The following is a 23473-nucleotide window of genomic DNA, read 5'->3' as shown; positions in this document are numbered from 1 at the left end:
TCCGGAAATATAGCTGAGTTGAGCTGAATCGATAGAGGCAAGGTGGATGGGTGTTAGTACTTTACTGATTGGTAGGAGGCCTTTGGTGACGGCGTGGTGGGGCAAGGGTCAGATTGGGCTCCCAAGTGGATGGTGTTCATGGTAGCAGTAATTTTAACAGTGGTGATGACAGGCCATGAGGTAGAGGCTCATTCATCGGCCATGATAGGAGGTTGAGTTGCAGTGGTAACCGGATCCAGTTGAGGGTCGAAGTTGCTGTTTATCGAGGTAATTTTGTTATAGAAGAATTCCGAGATCTTGTTGCAAAAGTCTGGTGAGGGGGTAATGTTGCTGGAGGTGACAGGAGGCATGGTGAAATCTTTGATGATAGTGAAGATTTCCTTGCTGTGCTAGTGCTGACGTCTATGCAATCTACAACAGCTCTGTTTGTGGTGTTCCATATCTGCTGGTGGCAGCGTCTTGGGGCTGATTTGAAGATTTCCTTACCTGCGATGTCTTGGCTTGTTCTCCATTTGTGCTCCAGGTACTTGCAGTGGCATTTCTTCAGTCTGAGTTCCTCTGTGCACCAGTTGGCCTGTGGTTGGGGTCTTGCCTTTGGGTTGTGGTTGAGGGGAGCCAAGGTGTTGGTGCATGAGGTGATCTAGCTGTTGCGGTTTTTGATGGCTATCAGCAAGTCACTAGTGTGCTCGAACTTATGCTCGAAAACGGAAGAAGCCCACTCCTCTGCTGAAATGCTTTTCCAGCTCTGGCAGGCTGTTCCTATGGTGGTAGGTGATGGTTTGAGATGGGTATACTGAAACTGATGAAGGCGTGGTCTGTCAAGGTCATAGTTGCTGGCTTATCAACTCTGTTGCTGATGATTGAGGAGACAATCTTGTCCAATATGTGTCCGGCGGTGTGGGTGGGGCTCGGTAACAGGTTGGCTGAGGCTAAGGTTTGCAAGGTTTTCAAGATGGGCTGCAGAGTTTGGGTCGAAGTGGAACTTTGGGTGAAAGTTACATTCACAGAGGAGGATAAAGGTGCTGGCTTTGATGATGAGGGGGTACAACCAAGTCTGTGATATCGCTGGAGAAATTGGTGTGGGTCCAGGTGGTCTGTATATGAAGGTTCCGCATAAGGAGAAGCTTACTGTAAGGCGAGTATCATAAAAGTGAAGTGTTCCATGTAGCTGGTAGGGGTGTCGGTGTAGGTGGCAGCTAACTGCATCTTGAATGTGATGGTGACTCCACCTCCTGGCTTGTGCTGACAGTCAAGTCCTACTTCACCTTGTATCTTGTTATGCCCTTAAGTAAAGATGTGTGCATTTTTATGGTACTTTACTTATGGTTGAAGACTCTGGTTGGGACCGTCAATCCAGAGCCCTTGCATGGATCCTATTTTCTCACCTTCGACATCCTCACATCTGTAGACTGCCAGGTTCTTTTTCATGATATATATACCCAACCCATAGTTATTTTACAATACCAACCTGACCTCTCCCTATACCCGACTACGAAGCAGAAGCTTACCCACACAGATTGTTAGTATGATTATAATGACAAGCATGAAACGGAGCTTAGTCGAAATTCAGTAACCTTTGACAGGATTAATCTTCACCTAGATCACCTAATCCATCTACTCAAAGTACCTGTAGAAGGACAATGACCCTTACTAGCCAAATCAAAAGAAACAACAAGAAAATCTACCTGGCAATATGAAGAAATCCTATCCAGGAATACAGACAATGCCCTATGGAGGCTATGGAGATTACAGAGTAAGTCATAGAGCCTTCTTCTCAAAAATAGAAGAAGGATAGGAGAAGAAGACCCTGAGAAAGATGAAAATAGGGGCTGAGGCAGAAAGGAGGAGTCTGATGTTAAATCCAGCTTGTCAGAAAAATTCTTATTAGAAGATAATTAAAGAACAGGTACCAATCTCCCCATCCAGCGGCCTCAGGAGATCGCCACTAAAAAGAAAATTTAAGGATAGCGATTTCAAAGAAATAGATTACATAGGTTCAAAATGGTCTTCATGAAAGATGTGAAGGACTATTGGAAGGTCCCAAAAGGCAACTGGAGTATGAACCATTACATCCAAAGGAGAAACACTAGACCCTTTAATAGCGCAGATGGTCTGCCACTGACTAAGTAAAGTAGAACCAGTGAGACCCCCAAAAAAATCTATCTTTTAAAAATTCCAGAATCTTACCGCTATCACCAAAGATTGTCTGAAACGCCCTAGAAACACACCAATATTCAAAATATTCCCAGCACCTCTGTCTCCAGGATTTCAAATAAAAAAATGCCACCGCTGCACAACATCCCAAAGACTCACCATTTAAATTTCAAGACTCCCAAGGGTAGTCTTCAAAGAGATGTTTCTGATAGTTGTGGGAACTTGAGAGGGGACGAGAAAACTCAAAAAATCCAAGGAGGTTAAAGTTGGAGCAAGGATCAGGTTTTCCACATGATCCTCCCTGTTTTCCAAAGAAATTAACACAACAGATAAAAATGTGAGAAACGCATATGGGTGCACCCTGGACCACTAAATACTCTGCACTTCTACACCCCACCCTTTTGGAAATGGAAAGAGAGACAGGAGAGACTGGACAGAAAATAGTTCAGGGGTAAGCAAAGAGATCTAGCCAGTGTGTTCTGAATTTATTCTGACTGGCTTGAAACAGATGAGGGCAAAGCCATAGAGACACTGATGATGAGAAAAGCTGACTCAACTCTGCCAGATGGGATTATAATGGAATGCTACTCCTGCATCGATGCTTTGTATAGGAATGAGAGACCTGATTATCTGTACAGAATTGCATGTTCTAAATCAGAGGGTCAAATAGCAAAAGAGCTTTGTAAAATGCCAGCAATTCTTTCGACTTGAAAGAGGTTCCCTATAGATATAATTGCGCAGGTACTGCCAACAGTCCCGTAGGAGGCCCAGGCCATACTCTCCCAGGCTCCTGTCGACGGGAGGGGCAAAGCTAAGTTCACAATAAGATGTGGACTAGAAACCACTGATTCACAGGGTGCTACGCCTGGTTAAGGACAGCTGGCTTTTCTGGGCATTTCCAACCATTGCTTATAGACCCTTTGATAGGTCTCGTCTCTTCGAAGGCCAGGTTGATTCAGCGCTGGAGTGCTTTAAGGACAGGAGGACGAAAGCAAGGTCCTTGGGCCTTTCCTTGGCCCTTCACCACCCCTAGTTCGCCTTTTGCTCCTTTCGTAGCCACGAAAGGGGCTTTCAGCCACATCTATTCCCACTCAGCCACTGCGACGTGCAAGCTTCCCGCCTCTGCGTGGCCGAGAACGTGGTACTCACAGACCTAATGGGTCAAACAGCCAAATGTTGGGCCAGTTAACCACTCCCCTGGCAGCTGCAGCCTCCAAACCCCTACAGTTTATCCTCTTACCATTCTGGGCACAGAGTGGCGGGCAGGATCTGCCATCACCTGCCCCACTGGTGGTCTATTAAAAAAAAGAACAAAAAAAAACCATCAGACCAGTGGGTTTTGCAGATCGTCTGAAGGGGCTATTCCTTTCCCATTGTGACTACCTCTCCCCCTCCATGCCACCTACTTAAAGACAGGCTGACAGAGGACCATCTATATCTTCTCTGCCAGGAAGTGACATCTCTATCGGATAGGGGACCTATCGAGAGAGTGCCAATGCCAGAAGTAGGTTGTAGTTGCTGTTCTTGCTACTGGTGTCCTATCCTACCCTCCATTTATTCCTCAAGAAGGAGAAATTCAAAATGCCTCCGATCAGGCTGCCCCTTTGGAAGGATCTTCTGTTGCAGCAGCGGGGGGAGGGTTTTCCCACCCAAACCTGTCAATGCAAACCTGTCAGCAGTGAAAGTGTTGGATAGCGGAGGAGTAAAAATGACTATCCCCACTCCAATGAGTGCAACAGTAGTGAAAGTGTTGGATAGCGGAGGGGTAAAAATTACTATTCCAACTCCAGTGAGTGCCACAGTAGGGAAAGTGTTGGATAGCGGAGGAGTAAAAATGACTGTTCCCACTCCAGTGAGTGCAAATCAGGGAAAGTGTTCCATAGCGGAGGGGTCAAGATTACTATTCCCATTCCAGTGAGTGCAATAGTAGGGAATGTGTTGGATAGCGGAGGGGTAAAAATTACTATTCCCACTCCTGTGAGTGCAACAGTAGGGAAAGTGTTGGATAGCGTAGGGGTCAAAATTACTATTTCCACTCCAGTGAGTGCAACAGTAGGGAAAGTGTTGGATAGCGAAGGCGTAAAAATTACTATTACCACTCCAGTGAGTGAAAATCAAGGAAAATGTTGGATAGCGAGAAGTAAAAATTACTATTCCCACTCCAGTGAGTGCAACATTAGGGAAAGTGCTGGATACCACACCAATATAAAAAAATCAACATTTTTAGTACATTTATTTCCATTATTAACATAAATAACATTGAAATTTAAATATATTATTATTATTAAAGATGATAAACATTCATTAATTACACACTGTTTAACACTATACCATCCACAACACACACCTAAAATTAATTACACAATGACAATTAATAATGACTAATTAAAACAAATTAATAAACAAATAATTAATAATTCATCAATAAAAAAATTACTTCCCACCCTTCTCATCATTGACACCTATAAACACCACAACACACCTACAATCAATTACCATAATTAATTAATAATTAATTAATTTTAATTAATTACCAACTAAATAGGATACAATTATCAATTAATTAATGTACACATTTAAGCCAATAACATCACAAGTATACAATTATGAATAAATATAAATTATTCAATACATTTCATATAATTAAATTACTTCCCACCATATTCCCATATAAACCCACAACCCGCTACCGAACTAAAAACGCAAAATTCAATTTAAAATAATGTATTAACTACTATAAATAATAAATAACATCTATATAATTAAATTACTTCCCACCCTATTTCCCTATAAACCCACAACCTGCTACAGAACTTAAAACGCAAAATTGTATTTAAAAAAATATATATTAACTACTAAAATGTATCACATATAATAAAAATACAAACAATTCTCATACAAAATACTAAAATACATAACATTAATAATAAATCGATATTTTTAACGACTATATTTTTGTAAACGATATTTAAAACTTCGATATTTCATTCTTTCTCTTGCTCAGCAGGGCTCTGCTCTAGGCACTCAAGGGCTGTCTTTCTGCTATATCAGCTTTTCTGCGGTTGCCTGACCAGCCATCCCTCTTCAACTTCCCTGTTGTAAATACATTTTTGAAATGTTTGCAACATTTGTTTCCACCTTACCCTTTCATTATGGCTTAGTGGGACCTCAATTTTGTTCTCACTTTTCCTATTGTATTGTAATTGCATTTATGTGCGCTCCTTTTGAGCCTTTGCACAATTGCCTTCTCAGGCTCCTTACCATCAAGACGGCCTTTCTTGTGGAAGTGACATCTGCTCGGAGGGTCAGCGAGCTTCAGGCTTTATCATCCAAGCTGCTATACTTAAGCATTTACATAGACAAACTTGTTCTCATTGCAAGATCTTCCTTTAGACCAAAAGTGGTCACTCCCTTTCACGTAGGCCAATCTATCACTCTGCCTGCTTGATACGCTCCACCCCATCCCTCTAAGGAAGACAAACGACTTCACACTCTGGACCCAAAAAGAGTGTTGTTGTTCTACCTTGACTGAACAAAAGAGTTCCAGGTGGATGAGCAACTCTTCGTGGGGAATGTTGGCGCGAAGAAAGGACTGGCCGCACAGAAGCCGACCATCTCCCGATGGATCATACTCTGTATCAAGATCTGCTCCGCATTTGCCAAGAAGCAACCCCCTGAGAGCTTGTATGCTCATTCAATAAGAGCCAAAACTGCCACCACTGCGTTAGCACACAGAGTTCTTCTGGTCCTGGATATCTGCCAGGCAGCGATATGGGCTTCCTTTTACACAGTCACAAAACGCTTCTGCCTGGACAGTTAGGTCCTTTGGGGTGGCACATTGCCCGTTCAGTCCTGCAGGACTTCCTCTTATGAAATTGGTCCGCAGACCCACCTTCGGGGAAGTATTGCTTGGGTATCTATTAAAAAGGTAAGGAATCCGTAGTTAGAAGGCTCTATCAGATGAACAAGTTACTTATCTTCGGTAGCACCTTATCTAGTAAACACTCCATTTAGCTGCAAATTCCTTACCGACTCTCCCATCGTCTGCGCTCTTTATATGGATTTCTAGGATAGGGCAGTTCACCTTTCAGGACCCTAGTTTTTTACACCACTGGTCAGTGTTTTACGTGGCTTTGTGCTCCTGGCGTGGAAAGTCGCGAAAAGAAACTGACATCAGCGCAATGGGGTGGTTTCAAGTCCATACATGTACTTTTAAATGATAACAGCTAGAAACATCCATAGCTAGCAAAAACGAACAAACAATTGAGTGCTCCTATAACAAAAGAGAAGTAAGAAGAGATAGAATAACAGGCCATGATGTTGCTACTTAGTGTCAAAGAGACAGGAGAAAAAGGGAAGAACATGGGAAAGAGAAAAGGAAAAAGGAGGGGAGGGGGTGGCGGAAGGCGAAAAACGAAAAAGGGGATGGCGGGGTAGGGGGTGAAGACCAAGGAGAAAAACGGGAGAGAGGAGACATTATAGCAAGAGGGGAGGGGAGTGAAGAAAACTAAAAAACAAGGGAGGGGGAAACAAAGGGAAAAAAGGACCAAGGGACCTCCCTCTCCTCTCTCCCTTCCCACCTGTTTTTCTCCTTGGTCTTCCCCCCCCTACCCTGCCATCCTCTCTTTTGTTTTTCGCCTTCCGCCACCCCCTCCTCTCATTTTTCCTTTTCTCTTTCCCATGTTCTTCCCTTTTTCTCAAGTCTCTTTTACACTAACTAACAACATCATGGCCTGTTATTCTATCTCTTCTTACTTCTCTTTTGGATGTTATAGGAGCACTCAATTGTTTGTTTGTTTTTGCTAGCTATGGATGTTTCTAGCTGTTATCATTTAAAAGTACATGTATGGACTTGAAACCATGTTTTTTAACATCATTAAGTCAAAAAAAAGTTGATGTGTCTATTATATGCCTGTATAATTTAAAACCATTCAAATGCCGACATAAAAGTTAAAAATGTTGTAATATGGAATTATGTCTAGACTTTGAATATTTTTATTATGTTCCGTAGGCCTAATCAGTGGCTTTTTCCTGAAGAAGGCGTTGTTAATATGCCGAAACGCGCGTCTATAAAAGCAAAACACAAAGAATGCCACTTATACATTGTTGTGTATATTTTTAAACATGTATTACTCTAATGAATATTGTTGACGATTGAATGTAATTTTATGTGATTTTTGTTTTTATACTTTTGTGTTTATAATTAAAGGTATAATATATTTTTTACACGGTTTTTCTGTCTGTCACTCTCTGATCTATCATTACTGTGATTTTGATCAATATGATTGCCTAGGAATTTATTTGCCTGTCCTAGGAATTGAGACTTATTCATTTCTCAGGGGGTCCTTGTTTTTCACAAATAATGTTGGAGTATGTTTTACTTTTCTGTTTGTTAACCACGCTCTTGTTTATAATATCCACTATACATATTGTGTGCACTAGGATAGGCGATTTTATTTGAAAACGTTATTCGGTATGCATAAAACAACCATATAAGTATACATACATCGAGACTAAATGCGGATAACAGCTGATGTGCAACACAGGTCCAAAATTGATCATATACAATAAAACTAAGTGGATTACATATAGAAGGATCAAGAGAAATGAATCAAATAGCACATGGTCTATGACATGGGGCCAACATTAATCACAGTTAAAACATATAAAATGGTATAAAAAAGGCAACACAAATTCATAAAAGACTTTAGAGGGTCATTACTATATTGATACACTAATACATTTGCATACATTGAAAGCATTTAAAATGAAAAGTGCCACCTTAAGACAAACCCTAAGTTCGTTGAGTTCAGACAAATATTTTATTGCAGCAAGTTGTGAACCACTACCATAAGCAAGCAAAAGTGGTTTTAAATTAAAACGTCTAAAACCTGAATAAAACCCACAAAACAGCATTAAGTTCATGGTGCTCTGTCTGCTTTCTCCATCACATGGGCAGAGGATCCTGGCTGAAGGGCACATTTTCATCTTAGGGAAAGCCACTAGATGGTGGACAATTCCCAATCTAAATCCAACTAATACAAAAAGATGCATAAGATTGGGAATATATATTAAATAATCTTGACAGCCCACATTAGAGGTGAGTGATAGATAACATTTTACGATTGGTTTCCTGCGTTCACAGACAAGCCGAGTTTCACTCCTGGGGTTCATAAAATTTCTTTAATGGACGACTTCCTTATTAATGGTACCTTGGGGGGAGTAATCCGTACTGAGATCTTGAATAATTTGCTGTACTGTGAGCTAATATAACTTAGCCAAGGAATCTTCATGACATTATCCAATGTAAAGAAATCTAAAATAATTGATTTAGTATAAGTAATTTCCACCTTAAACCATATGGAGTGCCAGAGCACTAATTGGCGAGAAGCAACTATATCTGTGAGACACTGTAACCCCACTTCCTTGTGTATGATGTCTGAAGAATCCGAAGTGGGTAAACTGAGGAGGCGTTTGAGGAAACCATTTTCCTCGGTCTGCAATGTAGAGCTGTCATGATAACCCCAAATACCAGCCCCATATGTTGCAATCGATAAAACCTTTGGCTAGACCCGAAGGGATCAGAGCGCTTTACAGGAGAATCAACAATGTAATCAATCAATCAATCAATGACATTTATAGAGCGCACTACATACCCGTAGGGTCTCAAGGCGCTGGGGGTGGGGGGGTGCCGCTACTGCTCGAACAGCCATGTCTTCAGCTTCTTCCTGAAGGAGAGGTGGTCTTGGGTCAGGCGCAGGTCGGTCGGGAGGGAGTTCCAGGTCTTGGCGGCCAGGCAGGAGAAGGACCTTCCTCCTGTAGTCGCTCTTCGGATGCGGGGGACGGCGGCGAGGGCGAGGTTGGCTGATCGGAGGTGGCGTTTGGGAGCGTGGAAGTTGACTCGGCTGTTGAGGTAGCTCGGGCCTTGGTCGTGTAGGGCTTTGTGTGCGTGGGTGAGGAGGCGGAAGGTGATTCTTTTGTTGACGGGGAGCCAGTGCAGGTCTCTCAGATGTCCGGAGATGTGGCTGGTTCGTGGGATGTCGAGGATGAGTCTGGCTGCGGCGTTCTGGATCCGCTGGAGTCTCTTCTGGAGCTTGGCGGTGGTACCGGCGTAGAGGGCGTTGCCGTAGTCCAGTCGGCTGGTGACGAGGGCCTGGGTGACGGTCTTCCTGGTCTCGGTGGGGATCCACCAGAAGATCTTCCGTAGCATGCGTAGGATGTTGAAGCACGCCGAGGAGACGGCGTTGACTTGCCTGGTCATGGAGAGGGAGGAGTCCAGGATGAAGCCCAGGTTGCGTGCATGGTCTGTCGGTTTGGGTGCGGTGCCCAGGGCGGGAGGCCACCAGGAGTCGTCCCAGGCGGAGGGTGAGGAGCCCAGGATGAGGACCTCCGTCTTGTCCGAGTTCAGCTTCAGGCGGCTGGTCGTCATCCACTCGGCTACCTCTTTCATCCCTTCGTGTAGGTTGGCTCTGGCGGCGGCGGGGTCGTTGGTAACAGAGACAGTTAAACAATTACACAATACACCCCCCAAAAAAATAGGTAATACAATTAGGAGAGGAGAGAAAGGAGAGAGAAAAGTAGTGGAGGGGGCAGGGGAGTGAGAAAGGGAGGATAAGTGAAGAGACATTAAGGAGAGACAAAAAGAAGTTTGTCTAAAGACCGACTGGGTAGGTGACGACCAAGGAGGGAATCCACGGCCCATCTCCCCTATAGCTAAACCAAGTAGCTCCATCGGGCATCAGATAAAATAGTTCAGTCACAATACATTGAGAGAAGAGGGAAGGAGAGACATAAATAGAGGGAGGATGCGGGAGGTGACGACAGGAGAGACGAAAGGACGTGCAACAATGTGGTTCAACAATATACCAGAAAAAGATCAACAAGTAAACATTATATCAAAAAATCAGCAATACATTAGGGGAGGAGAGAAAGGAGAGAGAAAGTAGTGGAGGAGAGAAAGTGATGTTAAGGGAAGAGACAACCATAGAGACGAAAGGAAGTCTGTCTAAGGACCGACTGGGTAGGTGACGACCGAGGAGGGAATCCACGGCCCATCTCCCCTGTAGCTAAACCAGGTAGCTCCATCGGGCATCAGACAAAATAGTTCGGTCTCAAGTGGCGAGGGAAGAGGTTCACAGAAAAACAGGGTGGGGACAAAGGGCAAGGGCATGTGAGGGCAGAGGACAGACGCTGGAAAGAGTAGGAGCGGAGAGGGGGGAGTGTTGGGGGAAGGATAGAGGGGGAAGATAAGTTCAGGAGAGACGCGGTAGCATTAGCCCGAAGTCTGGCTGGGTAGGTGATAGTCAAAAGAGGGAGCCCAAAGTCAATTTCCCTCATAGCTAGCGAGGTAGCTCCACCGGGCATCATACAAAAGTATCTAGGTCTGAGCTTTTCTTCCCGGGGCTGTCATCGTCGCCATCATGGGATGCTTCAGCCTAGATGAGTTTGCAGCATTGGATCTCCCAGCAGGGGTGGTGTACACGCAGGGACACATCAAAGGTGAAATGCGCAAGAGGGTCTCAGGAAATCAGCAGTATGCATCAGTTCTCAAGAGTATGGAGACAGCAGGATGTCAATTGCCTTAAGCGGTGGGCCCTCCAACCTGGAAGAAGCAGTCAGTCCTAGCAAACAAAAACGGGAGTATCGGCGATCGCCGCCATTTTAGTAAACGCAGCCGCCATATTAGAGTCAGGCAGAGGCGAATGGAGAAATGTCCTGCCGAGCCCGAGAGCCAATTTTGACCCCGATAGCACCCCTGTGCCAAGCGGGACCTTAGAACGGGTCCGGTGTGTCACTGTGGGGGGGTTGAATACATCCGCCTCCTTTTGCTGTTTTTTTACATACTCCCAGTCTCACCCGCTTACCCGATCGATGCCGTCCTGTTTTTCCGACTCAGGCGGCTTCTCGTAGCTCTTTCTCTGCGGCACAGTTCTTTCACAGTCAGGAGGCGAACTGCAAGGTCCGCTGAGTCTGCTTGTGTCCGGTGTGCGCGGCGGTACCGATGATCGCGTACCCAGCCAGGTCGCAGTTCTGTCGCACTCCGCACCGCGGTATTCTTCAGTCCATTAGGGCAAATTGGGCATCGTTATACGCTCCTGACTTTCCGAATCCCGAGTTTTCATTTATCTCGTCTGTTACATGCAAGTTTACCCGGATACCTGTAGGATTATGTCCTCGGCCGGCAGAGCTAACGATAAAACAGTTTCTGCTTCCTGATGGATGCACCAGCTATGTTCAAGTCATGCAGCCATTTAAAAGTATCACTGTCGGCTGCCTTATGGTTTGTGAGCAAACTTATCTGTTATGCAGCGAGCATATCACAGGCAGACTGGTCCGATGGCGTCGGCGGTTGTATTTGGCGGGAAGGCACTCCGGAAGCTATGTGTTAAGTAGTTGTGCAGCACACACTCACACTGATTCAGTAATGTACATGCAATGAAACACCACCACCCCAGGTTCATTGGCAAAAACAAGTATTTTTATCTCTCTTTGGACAGGATTAGAAATCGCAAAACTCGCACAGGGTGCAGAATGGACAGTTTCTCCAACTGAAGGTTACTACATATAACATTCCTGGTACATGGGTTCACTAACAGTGACGCTTCTCACATTCAGGGTCAACTTAGGCAACATTCATTTTGCTAACATCAATAAAGACCACATCTCTTTTGCATATGCTCATTAAAGACAACCTTACGGGGGTACATATTCATGCAATTGAACAGTCTCTAATATCAAGGAAATGGGGTTAACACATATTTGGCCAGTTCAGGCTCTAATCAGGCTCAAAGAAGCCCTTCCTGCCAGGAGCATGCCTATGGCAGTTAGTACTCAAAGTTCTCAGGCCTTTGGCAGTGTAATGGCTGGATTTTCTGTTTAGATGGGATCAGCCCCCAGGGGCCCCTATGACCCAGCCAAAACGTACTCACCTTCCGTCCTCAGGACCACCTATCCAGGCACCTGGTACCTACCTGAGGATAGGGAACTCGCTATATACAAGCTCATATTATACTAAGATTACTAGGGATATCCATACACTACACTTATTCACATCAGTTGGTCTCGCGGCCACCCTGACCCAGACCGTTCTACCCTAGGGCAGATCTGACACACAATCTGGTGCGTCTACACACGTGGGTCTGCAGCCCCAGTGCTCTCCTTTTCCAGCGTTCGCGATCCTGCGAAACATACACGGTGATCTATCTCCCTCTCACCGCTCTCACTTAGTCTTTTACCACAATCCGGTGGCTTTACACACTGGTAATCCTCCCCAGTGCTCTCATTAACGCCGCGTGTCAAACGACGACCACATTCCTATGAACACCTATACATATATATATATATATATTGGGATATTATCTCAGCTGTCTACTCGGGATGAAACTACAATGATGACTTTGGATGTTATTCCGGATTATATAATGTACTCTCTGCTCTTGGCATCAAAGATTCACTCACTCCCTGTTTATGTGATCACCACTCACCTGATTGGGATTACTCATCCATTCATGCAGCAATTACCTAGGAGCTATGTTTACCTTTAGTGAACAAGAATAGGGATTACACACCAGTTAGTTATAAACTGGGGGGTCATTTATTATTAATACAACACAGATCTGACAAAGACTATAGGTAGAACACACCGCTTGAAAGAGAAAAGATTACACATAACAGGAACACACCGCTGAAAGGGAAAAGATTAAGTGTAGCTAATGTGATGAAAACAATATCACCTGATTAGTGTGAAGTCTTGTTCTAGCTGTCATCTGGGTTCCTCTCTCGTCTGTGCCTTGGCTCATCTCATGCTCTCTCTCTCCTCTCCTGCACTCTTGGGTACACCTCTGCGCTGATCGCTCTGTCTCTGGACTCCTCTTCCCCACACGAACTGTCTCTTCACCTTGCGTCTTCACTCTTTTAATAGTTCCTGCCGCTCTGATCACTGTTCATTCTGTCTCTCTTATTCACTCTATCTCTGCGCCAATGTCCAATTCCATCTGCTCTCATAGGTTAATCCACGAGCTCTCCTCTAACTCTTCTAAAAGGCATTACTTCAGACTCCAGCTATTCACACTTCCTCCTGATAAACAACTGCTTCTGACTGCTTCCTTCAGTTCCAGCTCACTATTCAACTCAGCTCTTCTCCAGATTGAACCCTCTCTCTCTCTCTGCCAACTCCACTCCACTGCTCCTCTCTGCTGGACTCTCTCCTCGACTCACTCTCTCCTCGACTCCTCTCCGACTCCCCTCTGCTTGACTGACTGACTCCGCCTCTGCACTTCACAAATATAGAATGCTGTTTCCTCATGGAAAGTTCCAGCCAGCTGCCTTGTCTGACCAATCCCATGCACCAGGCTCCTTGCGCTAGACGCTCCCACAGTGACCAGTCTGCTTGTTTCGTCTAGAGACTGAGCCCGGGAACAATTCCTGATTAGATTCAGCTCTGGCCGGTTCTCTCCGGTCCGCTTAGGGCGAACAACAGTTATAACTATCAACATTGCTTTTGCCCTAGAAAGCCTCTCTGCTTCCATCAAGATGGAGTCTCTCTAGCTTTAGGCCTGAAAGGGGTGAAATGCTCCTTAGCTCTGTCAGAATACCTACATGAACCATACCAATATGTCTAATATGTCAAAGCCAATAGGCAATAGACAGGTTAAAGTCAAGAATAAAGGCATATTAAGCAGCTATCCTCTTCTAGGTCTGGAAAAAGGGCTTAAAAGGGCCAACACAGGCTAAGAATACCTATACTAGATGCGAGCAGGATTAATGATCTATATCACTTCTAAGTAAAGCCAAAAACTCTGCCATAACATTCCACCCTTAGATCCTTATCATGCGAGCATCTATATAAACAATAACATCCAAACAAACAAACATCAACACAATCTATCAACATAGGCTAAAAATACCTATCCTAGATGTGAGCAAGATTAAGATCTATATCACTGCTAAATATCCCTGCCATCCACCCTTAGATCCTTATCTTGCGAACATCAAACAAACAATAACATCTAAATAAACAAACATCAACACAATCTATCAACAAATCAAAAACCTAAAAAACTCCCTAAAAACAATGACAACTCAAGAAAATTCCACCTGAAACTCAATTGTAAGGAATAGAAACCTAAAAACAAATCAAAGCACCCTTGACCCGAATGCTGAAACATATCTGAGATTGGATCTGATAACAACAGAAACTAACCAAAGCATCCACAAACTAAATGTTCCTCAACTTCTAATGATAACTGGTGAAATCTAATGATGTAGGGACTTATGTGTTGAATAAAAACAGCAAGGGGCCTAAATGGGCCTACTTCGGACAACTTAAGGCTAAATGTGTTTCAACTTCTAATGAGAAAACAAAAAAGGGCCTAAATGAGCCTTACGTACTATAGGCAACTTAAGCTAATGATGACACATGAAACTATTGGTGTAGGTGCTAATATGTGAGATGAAAATAACAATAGGCCTAAATGAGGCCTACCTGCTGACATTAGTCAATTTAAGGTGAAATCTGAGAAATAAACATGACAAACTGTTGCAAGGTCTGGATAAACATGAACACATAATCATACTAAAAGACACACCACCCAGAACCATCTAAATTGTAAGGTAACCACCCTTTGATCAATTAAGGTGAAAATGCAAGAACAGTAAAAAAAAAACTACAACCCCAGTCTACAAGAATACTAGTGTAACATCAAGCTTAAATCACACAATGGAGCACATGTGTGCGCCATCATTCAAAAAAGTCCTTCATTTGGGAAAAACTATAATAGGTGACATATTTTTGTTTGCTTTAAAAAGTGGGGCCTGCTTGTACAAGGAATTATGAATCAAGTCCTTTTACAATCCTGTAACAAATAAAACATGTTTGGGTTTCATTTCTTTTTAAAAGTGGGGCCTGCTTGTCCAAGGGATCATTCAATGTCCAAATTCATTTATAATACTGTTACAAAGAAAACATTTTTTTTCTTGTTCTTTAAAAGTGGGGCCTGCTTGTAGTATTGCAGGCCAAGGAATTAAATAACTTAGTCACAATAGGTGACACGTTTTTTTGCTTTAAAAGTGGGGCCTGATTGTCCAAGGGATTATTTAATGTCCAAATTCTTCAGTGTAGGCCACCACCCTGCATCCTGGATACTTCCTCCAATGTGGCCATCCATCACCCGGTCTGGTCTGGTCTGGTCTGGTCTGGTTCCATCATCCAAAACAATAAACTAAAATAATAACATGAAAATAAAAAGCTAAAACAAATAAAGGGAGTGGGCAGATGCACGCACGCACCCCAACTGCAGCAATCCTAGAAACCAGAGAAAAAGTATCATTATTCTTGTAAAATAAAATTTTCCATTTAAAAAGCACCCCGGGTGCCTTTCATTATTGAAAAGAAAATATCCTAATTAATTAAAACATTCAAAATTTAACTTTTAGCAACATTGAGTGGGGCCTAACATACCCTAATCCTAACTAAGCCAGTCCCACCCTTCTGGGCAAGAGTCATGCTACAGTGTGGAAAAAAAAAAAAAAATTTGAAATACTGCCAAATGATGACAGCATCAGCAGGGCACTGCAAGCTTCCCAATTTCCATGGTCAGAGTCTGAAGAGCTAGGCCACCCCGCCCTTAAATAAACAAGCCGTGCGCGGAAGAAAATTGAACTGTAGCCAATCATAACACACTGGGACGTGATCTAAACTTGCAGAATGAAAAAAAAAGTTTGTCTGCGCAGACCAGCTGGGCTGCCAAGGTCAAAAAACAAATTCCTTTTGCCTGTTCTCATGGCCTGATTCTCAAACTAACGGAGGCGAATATTAATAAAAAAAAACAATTCTGTTACAGTGTATTGCCAATTAAAAAAGATCCAATTTTTTATAAAAAGACATTTGTCCAAATAATCAAACGAAAGGCAAGACATTTAAAGGGGAAACTACCTTTGGCATACAATATTATACATGTTGCATTTGAGAAACGAATTAACATGGTCCATTTGTCAAAAAGAAATAATTTGTAAAACAGCATAAAATGCATATTCATATCAACATTATATTTAAGTTCACATTTTTTGATGACACATTTATAAAAGCATACATTTTAATTCACATTTGGGAAAATAATAATGTCACGTTTTAACTTTTTTCATTTAAAAGCACATGGTTGCCTCACACTAATTAAAAGCACATGTTACCACGCACTGTCGGGCAAAATTTATTATTCTAAACCTATTATTATTGCAACCATCACATTCCTGTCTAGATGGAAACCCCTCACAGAAATAATTAATGAAAACAGCTCGTAGCGTGCACTCTAGGGCTATCTTTTTAACATTTCTCTCATTTTAAAAGAACAGCTTTCTCCGTAATTCACTGGTTGATTTATAAACACTTCAGTTCCAAAGTGAACCCACACAAATTCGTAGACGCATTTCAAAAGGAATGTGAAATGAACAGAACCCTTCTCAAAACACAAGATGTTACCTTTCCGTCAAGAAACTGACAAAGCACGTAGGCTGACCAAGGAACCAAAAAAAAAAGTCAAAATCAAACCATCAAAAATCCTTAAAGTAATTCACTGACTTTTATAGTCAGGTCAGATAACCATGCATGTTGACAGCATGTAAAAAAAAATAAAGGCTGCCATCTCAACTCAAGATATTAACCCTTTGGCAGCTCAAATGGAAACATTTCCCAACGTCCATTTTTACATGGGAAAATCATTAGCACATTTCTTCACGTTCACAGCTAACACGTACACATTTTCAAAAACGTTATCCCCAAGCACCCGAGAAAGATCCAGCTCTCTCCTGCCAAACGTAATGAGAACATGTCCTGTCCAAGCCATGACCACATGGCGCTATTCACAAGCCATATTTACAAGACAAGCCTTTCACAAACAACATTTCCAAGGCGCAATGCACAAGGAACACAACTGATTAACAAAAGAACATGCACCTCACAAACCACATTAAAATGGCGCTATTCTAAAGCCATATTTACAAGACAATAAACAAACTCAAAAAATGACACGCTTGTCACAAGGAATATATTCAAAGCACCATTCACAAGCAACACAGCAGATCACCATGAGAACCTGCACCTCACAAGGCACATTAAAATGGCGCTATTCTAAAGCCATATTTACAAGACAATAAACAAACTCAAAAAATGACACGCTTGTCACAAGGAATATATTCAAAGCACCATTCACAAGCAACACAGCAGATCAACATGAGAACCTGCACCTCACAAGGCACATTAAAATGGCGCTATTCTAAAGCCATATTTACAAGGAGCTATATTCACAGAACTCCACAGATCATATTAAAATGAACACATTTCACATTGCACAGCATAAGCAGATGCAGCAAGCAATTTAATGGGCAATTTAAAAGCACTTTTTACACACATTTATACAATTGGACCATCACAAAGATGTAACTGGCTTCCTCATGTAATGCCATCCTTCAACTCTGACAGTTTAAACACCAAGATGAAAACCATTCCTTCCACCCTGAATAAACCAAATGCCATGATGTAATACAATCTCCTCACGCTGCAACTGTTCAAGCCAATAGGTCTAACAGGCTACATAAACTGCAACATTACGCCAGATGGAACTAGCGTTCAGGGCATTCCCTCAGAACACATGGGCAACTCTCTAAGCACATGGCCAGGCACACAGAGTTCGTAAACTGTCCGACTACGCCAAAATGTAATTGGCGTTCATGGCACTCACTAACAACACATGGGAACCTCTCTAAACACATGGCCAGGCACACAGGCTTCGTAAGATGACGACTACGCCAAAATGTAATGTTTGGCGCTTACTCACAACACATGGGGTCACACAGGATTCGTAAGATGCCGACTACGCCAAAATGTAATGGCTGGATTTTCTGTTTAGATGGGATCAGCCCCCAGGGGCCCCTATGACCCAGCCAAAACGTACTCACCTTCCGTCCTCAGGACCACCTATCCAGGCACCTGGTACCTACCTGAGGATAGGGAACTCGCTATATACAAGCTCATATTATACTAAGATTACTAGGGATATCCATACACTACACTTATTCACATCAGTTGGTCTCGCGGCCACCCTGACCCAGACCGTTCTACCCTAGGGCAGATCTGACACACAATCTGGTGCGTCTACACACGTGGGTCTGCAGCCCCAGTGCTCTCCTTTTCCAGCGTTCGCGATCCTGCGAAACATACACGGTGATCTATCTCCCTCTCACCGCTCTCACTTAGTCTTTTACCACAATCCGGTGGCTTTACACACTGGTAATCCTCCCCAGTGCTCTCATTAACGCCGCGTGTCAAACGACGACCACATTCCTATGAACACCTATACATATATATATATATATATTGGGATATTATCTCAGCTGTCTACTCGGGATGAAACTACAATGATGACTTTGGATGTTATTCCGGATTATATAATGTACTCTCTGCTCTTGGCATCAAAGATTCACTCACTCCCTGTTTATGTGATCACCACTCACCTGATTGGGATTACTCATCCATTCATGCAGCAATTACCTAGGAGCTATGTTTACCTTTAGTGAACAAGAATAGGGATTACACACCAGTTAGTTATAAACTGGGGGGTCATTTATTATTAATACAACACAGATCTGACAAAGACTATAGGTAGAACACACCGCTTGAAAGAGAAAAGATTACACATAACAGGAACACACCGCTGAAAGGGAAAAGATTAAGTGTAGCTAATGTGATGAAAACAATATCACCTGATTAGTGTGAAGTCTTGTTCTAGCTGTCATCTGGGTTCCTCTCTCGTCTGTGCCTTGGCTCATCTCATGCTCTCTCTCTCCTCTCCTGCACTCTTGGGTACACCTCTGCGCTGATCGCTCTGTCTCTGGACTCCTCTTCCCCACACGAACTGTCTCTTCACCTTGCGTCTTCACTCTTTTAATAGTTCCTGCCGCTCTGATCACTGTTCATTCTGTCTCTCTTATTCACTCTATCTCTGCGCCAATGTCCAATTCCATCTGCTCTCATAGGTTAATCCACGAGCTCTCCTCTAACTCTTCTAAAAGGCATTACTTCAGACTCCAGCTATTCACACTTCCTCCTGATAAACAACTGCTTCTGACTGCTTCCTTCAGTTCCAGCTCACTATTCAACTCAGCTCTTCTCCAGATTGAACCCTCTCTCTCTCTCTGCCAACTCCACTCCACTGCTCCTCTCTGCTGGACTCTCTCCTCGACTCACTCTCTCCTCGACTCCTCTCCGACTCCCCTCTGCTTGACTGACTGACTCCGCCTCTGCACTTCACAAATATAGAATGCTGTTTCCTCATGGAAAGTTCCAGCCAGCTGCCTTGTCTGACCAATCCCATGCACCAGGCTCCTTGCGCTAGACGCTCCCACAGTGACCAGTCTGCTTGTTTCGTCTAGAGACTGAGCCCGGGAACAATTCCTGATTAGATTCAGCTCTGGCCGGTTCTCTCCGGTCCGCTTAGGGCGAACAACAGTTATAACTATCAACATTGCTTTTGCCCTAGAAAGCCTCTCTGCTTCCATCAAGATGGAGTCTCTCTAGCTTTAGGCCTGAAAGGGGTGAAATGCTCCTTAGCTCTGTCAGAATACCTACATGAACCATACCAATATGTCTAATATGTCAAAGCCAATAGGCAATAGACAGGTTAAAGTCAAGAATAAAGGCATATTAAGCAGCTATCCTCTTCTAGGTCTGGAAAAAGGGCTTAAAAGGGCCAACACAGGCTAAGAATACCTATACTAGATGCGAGCAGGATTAATGATCTATATCACTTCTAAGTAAAGCCAAAAACTCTGCCATAACAGGCAGGTAGAAGAGAGGGCTCTCTATTGATAGTCTGGCCAGCAGGACAATATGTAGGGCCTTAAAGGGGTATAGGCCCCAACTTCCCCACGCACTCACTGGTGTAATGTGGAGAGGGGCACCGCAGGAGCCAGGCAGCACCAGGCCTCATCGCGGGGAGACGCCCCCTTCCCTTCCTCTCCAGGCAGCCCGCTGCTACGGTCCCTCTGAGCTCTCTCCTGGAGGGGGGGCGGCGAGATTCACCTGTTTCCTAGGGCTCTCTACAGCTGAGGAGATGGAATGGGGCTCCCACAGGCTGCGGAGCCCCCCGATGTAGTACAGGGTCGGCCCGGGCCTCAATCGGCCTCGAGGTCTGGGAACCAATCCCAGCGCGGCTTCAGGGGGCACGGCCAATGACGCAACCGGGGCCCCGGTTGCTGGGCAAAGCGCTGCCCTTTCCGGCCTTCCTAGGCTTCGGGGGCCACAGCGGAGACCTTCGTTGGCGCCTCTTCTTCCCTCGGTGCGGTGTTGTCAGCGCAGCTCCCCGACATCACGGGGGAAGCCCGTGAAGCTCCACCCACGTCTCCCGGGCCGGCGGCGGTGCTCTTGGGGCCACAGCGTTGGTTCTTCTTACGCCCCGCGGGCGGCGGTGAGTTTGAGCAGCCAGCCCTTCTGGTCACAGTGCAGTAGCTTGGCACAGCCTGAGTACACAAGGTGAGTGACAGATTCGGGCGATATAGCGCGTGTTTGGCACATCGCTCGAGGAAAGTGGCAACTTCCAGCCCTATAGCGCTTCGCAGACACAGCACCTGTTCTCCAGTTTTGGGGTGTCTTTCATAGATTCACATGCCTGAATCATTCCCCATTGTCGGAGTGGGAGTCCCACGGTACATAAAAAAGCAATTATATACACATAAAAACCAAAAATCCTTGGTAATAACCAACCAGGAAGTAAAGTAGCCCTGAGCTACCGGAGCAAAAACTTCCGCAATCATGACTATCCTAGTCATTTTGTATAGACCAAACTGCAGCCAATCAGGCGACAGCACCCACCAGAATGTTCTCCTCAGAAGCTCAGGCTCTCAGATTTTCTACCGCACATCGTGTGAAGGGAGTCTCCCTGAGCTCTGCTCAGTACTTCACAACTTTGGTTGGTTTTTACCTACTTTAAAGATGACATATTCTAAATCTCTCTTTAGGCCTTGTGAATCTTGTGGGAAGCTTAGGCTTTTTTTTTTTTTTTTTTTTAATTTTTAAAACCTTTATTATATCAAAGCACACAGCTATTCAGCCTAACATCCCGGAGGCAAGGCAGCATAGTATCAGGAGGACGAAAGTGCAAAACGAATTACAACAGGACATTGCAGGTTGTTTTTATTATTTTATAGAAATAACCAAAACCAAGGAAGAAACGCCAAAGGGCGCATTGGAAAGGCAATGGAGTAAAAGAAGTGTGTATGAGTCAGTTGGAGGCATCGGAGGTCAGGTAGGAGTCTAGAAAAGAACGGATAGTAGGATGTAGGGGGGGGGGAAGGAGAGCAGGAGAATGACAGTCGGTGTGAAACAGCTGGTGTCAACGGCTACGGTGACAGGTGTTCCTCGCGGGGAATAGGCTCTGGTGGTAAGCACAGATCACCCCTGTAGGCATTCCACGCCCCCCACACCTTGTTCCACGTCTGAGGCCTCCCCCTGGCAGCGTACACCGTCTTTTCCCGAAGCATACACCAATCCATATTGGCCTTCCATTGCACCACCAGGGGGGCCGTGGTAGAACCCCATTTCTGCGCTATATCTCGCTTCGCAATCATGTTGCCTAGTGTAGCCCAACGAGTCTGTGCCGTGTTATAGTCATTTGGCTCCCAAATGTTGAGGAGGCACCTCCGCGCCTCTGCTGCCAACCCAACTCCAGTCACTTCCCTCATTACACTATGTACTCTCTCCCAGTAGGGGGCAATGACAGGGCATTCCCACAAAATATGCATGAAGGTAGCAAGGGCTCCACAGCCGCGACGACAAAAGCCATCAGGCGAGAAGCCCATGTGCACAAGCCGGGGGCCGGTGACATACACCCGGTGCAGGATCTTGAATTGCACTAGGCGCAGACACGAGGAAATGGCGACCTCCTTAGGGGAAGACACAGCACTCTGCCAGTCCTCGTCGTCCAGTTCCAGGCCGTCAGCTACCCATTGTTCTCGCAAGCGCTGGAGGAGGTCAATTCTAACATAGTCCCATTTCTTTGTCCTACAAGAAATTGATCAATCAGGCATATGGCCGTCCAGAATCCTGTCCTCCAAGGGGGAGCTTTCAGGGATTTCGCCCTCCGCTAGCCTAGCGGCGTTTAACGCGTGCTTCAGTTGGGCGTAGCGGAAAAACTCCGATCTGCCCAGGCGATACTCGGCCTGTAATTGGGGGAAGGTCTTGACCTCTCCTTTAGCAACCATGTCTTCCACCCTGGAGATACCTATAAGGTCCCATTTATCAAAACCCTTGGTGTGCCAGAGCTTGCCTAGGATATCAGAATCATACAAAGGGGTGAATCTCGTCAGTCTGCCCTGCCAGCCCTGTATCTTAGTGATCGTCCGCCACGTGTGAACCGCTGCCTTGGTCGGGCCCGTGAGGCGCCGATCAAAGGACCTGGAATACAGGGCGCGGTAGTAATTGCCTCCACGCAGAAGCCATCTGTCCATAGCGTAACCCGGACTGTCCGCGGGGCCATAAAGGCCATGGTTGATGGCAGTGAGCTGAGAGGTTAAATAATCAACAGAGACCACCTGAAACAAATATACAATACATATTCCGATGTTGTTGGAATACACTCAGTGTGTTAAAATACCCCTCACACACCAAAAGGGCCCTTGGTGTCATGCTTCATCATCGGGGTCTTCCCGCCCCCGCTGCGGGACGGGGCAGTGCTGCGACAAGCGGCTACGCCGGAGCACCTTTTAATTGTGAGTACTATGTGAGTGATGATGGAGTGAGTGTCAGTGAGGTCAGGAGTGATAGACAGTGAAATTAAAAGATACCTGGCCTGGTGTTTAGAAAAAATTATTTAATAGGCACTGGCTGGTATCGTTAAAAGGGTGAGGCGGAGGGCAAGATCGGGTTACTAGTCTTGCTCTCCTGTGTGGGTCAACATGTTTCGGGGCGGCATGCCCCTTCGTCAGGACCGGGTAGTATAGATCCCCCTGTCACTCACTAATGCGCTCCCACAGATAGAGAGTGTTGTGTTTGATCAATGTGTATAAATAATTTAAATACACGTGAAAAAAGCTCGATCAGTAATACTGATGATGTAAGCTTATTGAATGAGGAGACAATGCCCCATGAGCCAAGCTGGGCGAAGGGTATAGAGGGTCCAATCAACCCCCACACCTCAGTGCTTCCTCCTTCGTCAGTGGCTTCCACGGAACGATACCAGCCAGTGCCTATTAAATAATTTTTTCTAAACAGGGGCGGGAAGACCCCGATGATGAAGCATGACACCAAGGGCCCTTTTGGTGTGTGAGGGGT

At 44.7% G+C, this 23473-nt stretch overlaps 1 protein-coding gene and 1 long non-coding RNA gene across 2 annotated transcripts in view; one reads left to right on the top strand and one right to left on the bottom strand.

The window, feature by feature from the left end:
• CFAP251 (cilia and flagella associated protein 251) overlaps positions 1-23473 on the top strand; it is a 663510-nt gene that overhangs the window by 285710 nt on the left and 354327 nt on the right. The window lies entirely within an intron of this gene.
• Positions 12726-19432, bottom strand: LOC147679422 (uncharacterized). Its single transcript, XR_015300880.1, has 3 exons — positions 18002-19432; positions 17395-17934; positions 12726-17249 (listed from the first exon to the last, which is right to left on the bottom strand). It is a non-coding gene; the product is annotated as an uncharacterized LOC147679422 (long non-coding RNA).

Source organism: Lissotriton vulgaris, chromosome 11 (genome assembly GCF_964263255.1).
Source record: "Lissotriton vulgaris chromosome 11, aLisVul1.2, whole genome shotgun sequence".
NCBI classification, from domain to species: domain Eukaryota; kingdom Metazoa; phylum Chordata; class Amphibia; order Caudata; family Salamandridae; genus Lissotriton; species Lissotriton vulgaris.
The sequence above is the reverse complement of the archived record's forward strand: the minus strand, read 5'-3'. Positions and strand labels throughout refer to the sequence as shown.